At 40.0% G+C, this 8,812-nt stretch overlaps 1 protein-coding gene across 4 annotated transcripts in view; it reads right to left on the minus strand.

Moving 5' to 3' along the window:
• Positions 1–8,812, minus strand: part of GAB1 (GRB2 associated binding protein 1) — a 112,781-nt gene that overhangs the window by 103,716 nt on the left and 253 nt on the right. The window lies entirely within an intron of this gene.

Genomic DNA, 8,812 nt, shown 5'->3' on the forward strand with positions numbered 1-8,812 from the left:
AGATGGCTTATAATTTTAGGTTTAAAATTCTACAATTATTTGGTCATGCTATGCTGTTCAAGAGATTATGCAAGGTAGCACAGTGTACATTTTAGATGCAGAGAACAAATGCCATCTTTGTCTTCTGGGAATTAATATCCTATAACAAACACCAAAGAAAGATAAATGAAGCCATAATTTTCTTTGTAAACAGAGCATGTGTATATACCTTCTACTGTGTATACCGTGGGTCATTATAAAAATCATCTAGAAAAATATATTAAATATAAAAATATATTAGGCTTGCTGTTCCTGTTTTGACTATTTGCTTAAACGAAGAGACAGGAAAAAAGATTATCATTCACTAGCACCAGTTTAACTCTGTGCCCCTTTCTTCGGAGATAAATGACCTATATACCCAGTGAAGGGAACTCAGAAAGTTTTGATTGTATGTAACGACATCATTAGGAACAAATTACCTTCCCAAATATTCTGCATTCTTACCAGTTCAGTATTTCCTTTTACCTTTTCTCAACACTTCACACATTTAAACCTGAGATTGTCAGGGAGAATCTGTAAAGTCTAATACTCCCACACAACTGTGGGGTCCATTATAACTTTGCCAGAGGAAAGGGGGTTCAAAAAAATACCTCCCTAACTGAAATGAGGTAATCATTCCTCATCAAGCTCTATGTAACACCATTGGAATTCAGAACACTGGAGGTAGCCTATTATCATGTGTTTCTCTTCCCTGAGTCAAAGATGAAAGCGTTTCTCTCCTGCTAGACAAGCGGTCATCTCTCCAACCAGAAACACTTTCATCTTGGCTCCTAAGACTCTGGCCCAGGTCTGATGGGAATGTGTGATGGACTGGAGCTGGGAAAGCACACCAGGTACTTAATTCTTTAATCAGGTAGTCATCTCAGGGAGGAGTTCTGCTACTCAGAAAGTGGCCTGACCACATTTCCCAGTACATAGTAACTAAAAACTGCATTTCAGAAGAGAAAAACAATCTATGCGCTGGGTGGAACATTATTATTCTCAGTCTCCACTACCAAGTTACAGGGATATAAAAAGGGGGAGCCCCTTTTTTGAGAAAAGGTAAAAGAATGTGTGTAAAGATTCTGATACAAATACTCTGTGATGCTGGTGGTTAGGATTGTATCACAGAGGAGGAAGTGGAGACAAAGAGGAAAGAGCAGGAGGGTAGCGATCCATGGACCGAGTCCTTTTACCTTTCTCCCACTGAAAAAAGTTAGCAAATAAAATGTTATAGCGACTGGCTAACTGATGTATAAAATAAATAATGAAAATGACAACAAAAACTGATTGAGTTCTCAGCCTTCTCCTGATGCTGTCATCCTGCATTTTCATTTCACAAAAGCCTCTTAACTAAAATTACATTCACCTGCTTATTTCATGTCTAACAGCTAAGTTATCTCTAGGCAATAATGACAAGTATTCAGTGAACCCAGCAACGTGAAAGTAAGTTACAAAGCCTTGGTGTTAATTGACATTCTTCCCCGCTCTTTAGACCAGAGATGTTTCTCTTGAAATGGAAAATGGAATTTTGATGTTTTCTTTTTCCATGTGTGATATTCTTAAAGAAGAACATATAAAACTGTTTTCAAAAAAAAATTTAAACTACATAGGTCAAAACAAAGGAAAACAAATAAAAAAGGGAAAAGAAAAACAATGAACAGGATAGTTAAAGCAAAGTTTAGTATTTTTCTTCCTTTAAAAAAAAAAAGACCTAGAATTTTTTACATTTAAAAGAAATCTTTGGACTCTCAGTATATTGTTTTTAATTCATGGAACAATGTAGCCATGTTTTTTTTTCTTTTAGCACATTGTTTTTTTTGAATACATAGGGAATTACCTAGGCCAAGTATGAATTCAAAGTAAAAAGCTGGGAGAAAAAAAAAAAAAACGCCACCATAAGAAAAACTCGTGGTAAATTTGGCATTCTTTCCAGTATATAAAAATAAAACTCAGTTTAAAAATATGATAAAAATGTCTGAAACACACACAAAGGAAAGAACAATTAAACGGTAGAAAAAAATTAAGATAACTCACATTTCCCCTTCTAGAAGCTCTTTTCTTTGCAACTTAGATCTTCATGTGCAGTTTGCATATAGCAGCTCTGCTAAAAACAACCACATGGAAAATTTTTGTTCCAGATAATACTGCAGGATGGGGCTTGGCAGCTACAAGTCGTAATCAGAATGCTTCAAGAGCTAATGTAACAGAGATAACGACCTAACATGCATTTCAGTGCACAGGCTTTACTGTTTTTTATAAAGCAGGTTTGTGAGAGGGTCAAAAGCTGTTAGCTTCTACTTCATATGCATTCGGCGATGAGATTTTTTTCTCTTTGGCTAGGGAGAATTTTGCTTCTATGAATAAAAGAATTGCTTAAAATATAAAAGATTATTTTTTCCAGGTAAAGCACTCTTGTATTATTTTAAGTTGCTCACACATAACAAGCCTGTAATGGCCCCAAACTTCCAGTTCCTAAAATGACTTTTCCCAGTAATTACACGGGGCTAAATTCTATCTACAATTCATTAAGCCTCCCCCAGCCATCCAGTTGGCAACTGAAGAGGCTACTTCTTTAATGGACGTGTAAATTCCATGTGACCACGAGCCACTTTTCCCCAGGAGTAATCTGAAGAAGAAAAGAATGCTAATTTTATTTGTGCTTGTAGCAGAAGAGGGAAGAAAACAGGGCCCAGGGACTCGATAAGTTTCCTTTATTTTGTCAGCAGACTGAGATAAAAGGAGTCACAGAAATGTCGTGACTTCAATCCAAGTTCAAATGGCAAATTCAGATGAAGCTCTAACTTGTGGAAATTAGCCACCCTATTAATGTGAGGAATGTGAAATGAGAGAAACCCCTCCATCGACGGTTAGGTGATCCAATGGTGTTATTTTCTTTCCTCCAACACTAGCTGGCTCTCACACAGCTGGGCTAAGATGGCTTCCAAAGTCCAAAGTGAGAGGCTAGCCCAAGGCCGCACTGGCCCTCCTGCTGGAGCTCAGAAGCAAATGAATCAAAGACTCTTTTATTCTCTCTCCCACCAGAACATGCTCCCTCTCTGTTGTAAACTGAATGCTTGCCAGAATGAATTATTTAGCTCAAAACTGACATAAAGAAATCTTAAATAACGCATGTCTCTTGGAATTTTAATAAGTTCAGGTGACCAAACAAGTTGTTTTATCTGTTTCTAGTCTGATACACAAAATTCACTTGTGCTCAGGATCCCATCAGGAGCAGTAGGTCATGGCAGAAATAGAAACTTCTGGAGCCAGAAGTACAGTTACAGCTACATCCAAACTCCATGTATGAAACTGAGGTGTTTCGAAGCGGTTCTTTTCACTAGCATATCTAAACTCAACACGGCCTTCGTTCTTCCTCAAAAATCAGGCTTCCCTTATGATTTTGCTGTTTCTGCCAGCAGTACCTCAGTTGTTCCAAGAACTGAGCCTGAAATTCATTTCTAAAGCTTGCCCTGGCAGCCCCTTCCCCCTCCCCTTCCAATCTGAACTCTTACGTGATTATTGTATCGTTCATTTGGCAATTAATCAGATAGGGTCCTAAAACACGTCTTTGTAAGACAATTTAATCGTCTGCACATCTACAGCTTGTCCTCACGAACAGACTGAAAACTCCTTAAGGGCAGGGAGCCGGCCTGTCCCTCCATTGTGCTGAACTCGTGGCACATTACAAAAGCTCCAGAAATACCTGTTCGCTTATTTATTCAGTCAACAGAGATTGGTTGAGCTTCCAGTCTGAGCCGGGCACTGCTCTGGGTGCTGAAGACACAGCACCTAGCACAGAAACTCGGCAGCCCTGTGCTCAGCAGGCTTGCGTTCCATCAAGTTAAACACTAGAAGGGCCCCAAAGAACTCTGCTTGATCAGTTCCTAATATAGTCACTAAACTATCTAAGATGAACAATAAATTAAGATTCATTTCCCCAAAAAGAGGCCTACTGAGAAGCTCCCCATCTTCCTCTCCCTCCCAAAGAAATATCTGAGAAGAAGAATGTAAAACCGCAAGAGTTTAGAATGTAGACCTACTGCCCACCCCTGCCCACTCTACAACCCAGAAAACGGAGGATCAGACTGGTCAAAAGGTCACGTGGGCTGTGGCAAAGTCAAGTCAAATCCTGGGTCCTGACATTCAGTCCGAGATTCCTAACACGGTAGCACGATTTACCCAAAACCGTTCAAAAATAAAGTTGTAGTCTACCTGCCACGAAGTCCCTTCTTCTCCTGTGTTAGTCCCTGCAAGAAAATTAGGAAAGCCGGCACTCACTGTTTTGAATCTATCACCCCTTAAGACTCCTCAATCTGCACATTATCAAGACCTTATCTACATTTGTTATGTTGACTACAAAATAGGAATTTTATTTAGTCTTGAAAAGTGCTTTGTCATTTTATTTCTTTTATATTTTTAAAGCAGACTTATAATGACAAACACACTGAAATAACCATTTCAGCTGTCAACCAGATTATGCAAGTATAATTCTTGCCACATTATATTTTGTTCAAAGATGATCTTTTTAAAAAAATTTAAAAACAAATTTTTTAAACAGCAGAACTCTAAAACTATCCTCCAAACTGATACACCTTCCTCATGGGAATTTTGAATCCCAAAAGACAACATAAAGATTTAGGAGTTCAGTAAGTTTTACCTGAAGAATTTTGTACTAACCATTAAGCCTAGCACAACAAAAGTATTAGCTATCATTAACTATCATAAAAGCTTAATGTAAATGGCCGTTGATGATCTTTGTTCATAGAAGCAACGTGTCCTGCCACACGGGAATAGGTAGAAAACTTTAGGACTCTGAATGGAATGTTTACTAACATGAGGATTGAGAGAAAAAAAAATGTTCTTCAATAGAATAATTATGCTACTTCAGTCACAGTAAGCAAAAGCTTCAGAATCCATTAATTGCTTCTGGTAATTGCCAAAATGGGCAGGAAGAGCTTCCAGACATCACAGTCTTCTCTGTTGTAGTGACACTATTGAGCAGAGATTCAATGCTTAGCACAGATCCCAGGCTGTCCTTGAACGAAGGAGGCACTGCTATTCTGATTTCCTGTGCCCCTCTCCATGTAAGATGTCAGGTGCCCACCCAGAGAAAGAGGCTATTTCTGTTTCTAGGCCCATTTCCAGAACCAGGGCCCGTTTTCACAAGTCCAGAAAAGAATCATCCTCTCAACTGACAGGTGAAGAGCAGATCCCAAGCTGGGCGCAGATTACACACCCGAGAACCGACTGAGGTCTTGCTCCCAGGCTGGCTGGCAGCTAACAGGCCACCTTGGTCTGGCTTCAGAAGCAGGTTCTCCTGCTGAGATTGCACACCTGCCCAATGCTGACAGCTGGGCCATGGAGGAGCCCAAACTTGGTTTCTAGGCTTGAGGCAGGCCACAGGGAGGCTCCTCCTGCAGAGACAGGGCAAGAGCCAGCTGGCTTGAATCAATCCTTTGTTTTCAGACTTACATTTTATCTCAGCTAAAATTTCAAGTCTTGATGAAAAGTCCACCATTATTTCAAATGGTTGATTTGTCTTTAAATAACCCTTTAAAAATTTGAGCGTGATTGTTGGGTGCATACTACCAAGAGTTTACTCGTTTTCTGTATCCCTAGTGGTGGTGATCTATATATGACTCCACTGGAGTCCTTAAAAGGAAAAAAGCAGCTGTTTAATATATGACACAGGACAAAAACAGCAACACAGCAGCAGCAAAACTAGAAGAAAGCATGAACATTTTCACCTCCACTTTGAGTAGACTTTAAAAAATTCACACAGGACGAAATGCATACGAGCTTTCTTACCCTTTTGCAAATAAATACAGGAAAAGTTAAGAACATACCAAAAGGCTAGGGAATTCACTAACCACTCCAGTCTTTCCCTCACTTCTGATATGTCACTTTCATTGCGTTTAGAAAATTCAAGAAAAGCTTCCATATCTGATGAACACACTAGTGTGCAAAAACAATGCTTCTTGAGTTGACTATCAAACAGTAAACAGAAAATGGAGTTGTAAACAGCATGTGCTGGGACCATAAGTTGAGATGACTTTAAAGATAAAACTAAAACAATTTTTTGTCACGTAAAAGCCCTTAAGGACCATCTTAATCAGTGTTTGGACTACCCTATAAATACTGCAAATGGCGAGACAACTGTCGAAGTCCCATGGACCAAACGTCTCCCAACAGAATCAATGCTCAAACTCCCTGAAGTCTCACTGAATAATTATTATAGTATCGTGCATCCAAGTATCTTTTCACAGTAAATCCATTCATTGGAAACCATTATCAAGGAACATTTTGCATGTTGGGTGGCCAACAATGTTTCCTTCTATCCAGAAAAATCAAGATTTTACATGAAAAGAAACATGAGCATAGAAATGCATAAATACATACCTATATGTTTGAGGGTCAAAGCTGTTTTAGCAAAAGCAATCTAAACTGGATACCAAAGCCAAAAGATCAATCATCTTGGAATTTTAAAATCTGGGCAACCAACTTGACAGCTAAACTATAAGACCAGCCTCATTTTCACTTGGAACGCCCCAGTCACTTGCTTGGACTCCTCATTTCTGATACCCATCACAGTCTTCCTGGGCCATCTCTATGTACTCCACTAGCATGCAAAGAAAACACTAACACTCTTTTAGGCAAGAAAAACTCAGCATTCCTCTAGCTGTTACGCAGATGCTTCTCCCTGCTGAAAATACAATTTACGGAAACCACTGTCTCTCTAAAGTATTTTCATGGTTTCAGACTACATTGAGCTTGTTCCTCAAAACATCTATTAAAAAAAAAAACCCATAGCACTCAGCTTGCGCACATGATCAAAAACCACTTTGTACTGTCAGGTCACTTTATCCCGTATACTTGTCTCGTCTTCCCAAAGACTCAGAAAGCCACTTGAAGGGTCTTATGTTTCCTTAGCAGTGCACGTCTGATCCACAGCCCACCTCTTGCTTGCATTCTCAATTAATATTCATAGACTCCTAGAAAGTTATAATCTGAGAGGACCTTTAAAAATGATCCAGACTGAGCTCCACTTCAAATGAACTAAATGAGACTCATTAATCTTTTTATGGCCCAGGCAGTCAGGCAGACTTGGGTTCAAATCCTGCCTCTGGCACATTCTGGTTATGCAGACTGTTTTCTTATCAGTAAAACAGAGATCATGCCTACCTCATAAAACTTTGGAATGATCAAATGAAATAATAAATATTTTTAAAATTTAGACTTTCCATTTTTTTTGTCCTTGTTAAGATAATCTTTTTGGCTGATTTTCTTCCTGGTTCATATTACACCAAATTACAAGCCAAAGACAGGAGTTTTTTCCTACAGTATGTCCTACTTATGGTGCCTACTCCAGTGTGCAGCGTCTTTTGAGAGAGCCGTAGACCAACCACGTGAAAGAATTCATTAAACCTCTATTCTCACTACCTACTTCAGTAAATTTGTTCTTTAGTTCCCTCAAGAACCCATCACTTAGGTCTCCGTCTTTCCCAAACTGTGCCTTATCAAAACAAATACCTCTCTTTATCTCCCCACTCCCTTTTCTCACACACACACACAACCTTCTCTTTAAAACTAAGAGCTGAAAAAACCACTGTCTCGTCAAAATCTTTGGAATAAAGTTAGTATCTTTACCATCTCTACCAGGATATTGAGGCAAACTATGATAGGTGGAGAGACAGGATTTCGAAGGATTCAAAATCTCTGGCAAACTTTCTTAGGATTTGTGGCATCAAGTCCTTAAATGAGAATTACTCTAACAAATTTTGGCAGAAAGTAAACCAGAAACTCACCGGTCAGTTATTGGTAAAGCTAAGTACTGCACTTCACGCCAATCTGTGCAAGCAGATAGCTACATCCACTATTAGACTTAGGTTAATCTAATAGTGGATGTAGCTATCCTTCAACAAGAAACAGGTCCCATTAGAGGTGTTGGATCCTGTGTAGTACATTTATATTTAAGGGAGCATCTATTTTACTAGAAAAATATTTGCTCCATTTGTCAGGCCAAAAGCGTCATTTTTTTCTTCCTTAGCAGGAGGGCACCAACAAAAGAGCCAATCGGAGAGAACAGGATAAGATCCCAGACCCCTAAGGAGAACACAGATTTCCACCAAAGTAAGGCTGGTCTTTCAAGGAATATTTTTCCTAACACCTAAAACGGGTTAACACACAATGGGCATCTTGTACCGATTACACAAATTACCATTTAAGCAACTCTGGCGGCCTGGGAAAAGACCACAGAAATCCTTACTGGCCTCAGCTGTCCCCTCTAGCCGGGCTTGACAGCGCCCTCCTCTCGCAGCAAACAGCCAAAGCTCTCGGGCCAAACTCCAACGTTGCTGGATTCAAAACCGCGAAAATGTGAACCCTGCTAAGCAAACGGTAGGGCGCGTAATAACTTATTCCTTTTCTTTTCTCGGATTTGAGATGCTTGTGTCCGATACCAACTATCTAGGTCCCCAACAAGCTGCCCGCATCCCATGCTGGGGAAAGGAAGAGAGTGCGCGGACCCAAGAGAGGACTGGTGAGTTCTACCTCCGCGGTTTTCCTAGTGCGAGAAACTGAGTACACTGCAGTCCCACGAACAGATGCAGATATAAAGGAAGGAGAATGCTCTTCTTCCTACTCCTGCTAAAAAGAATAATAAAAACATGCAGCGGGCGTTTAGCTGGAAATGCCGAGCCCTCCTCTGGCCGACAAGGCCCGCAAAGTAGGCGTCTGGAAACTGGAGGAAGAAGGCTGCCCAGCAAAGTGGAGGCCAGCGCGTGAGTGTACA

The sequence above is a fragment of the Pteropus alecto genome, unplaced genomic scaffold (assembly GCF_000325575.1).
Source record: "Pteropus alecto unplaced genomic scaffold, ASM32557v1 scaffold50, whole genome shotgun sequence".
Taxonomy (NCBI): Eukaryota; Metazoa; Chordata; class Mammalia; order Chiroptera; family Pteropodidae; genus Pteropus; species Pteropus alecto.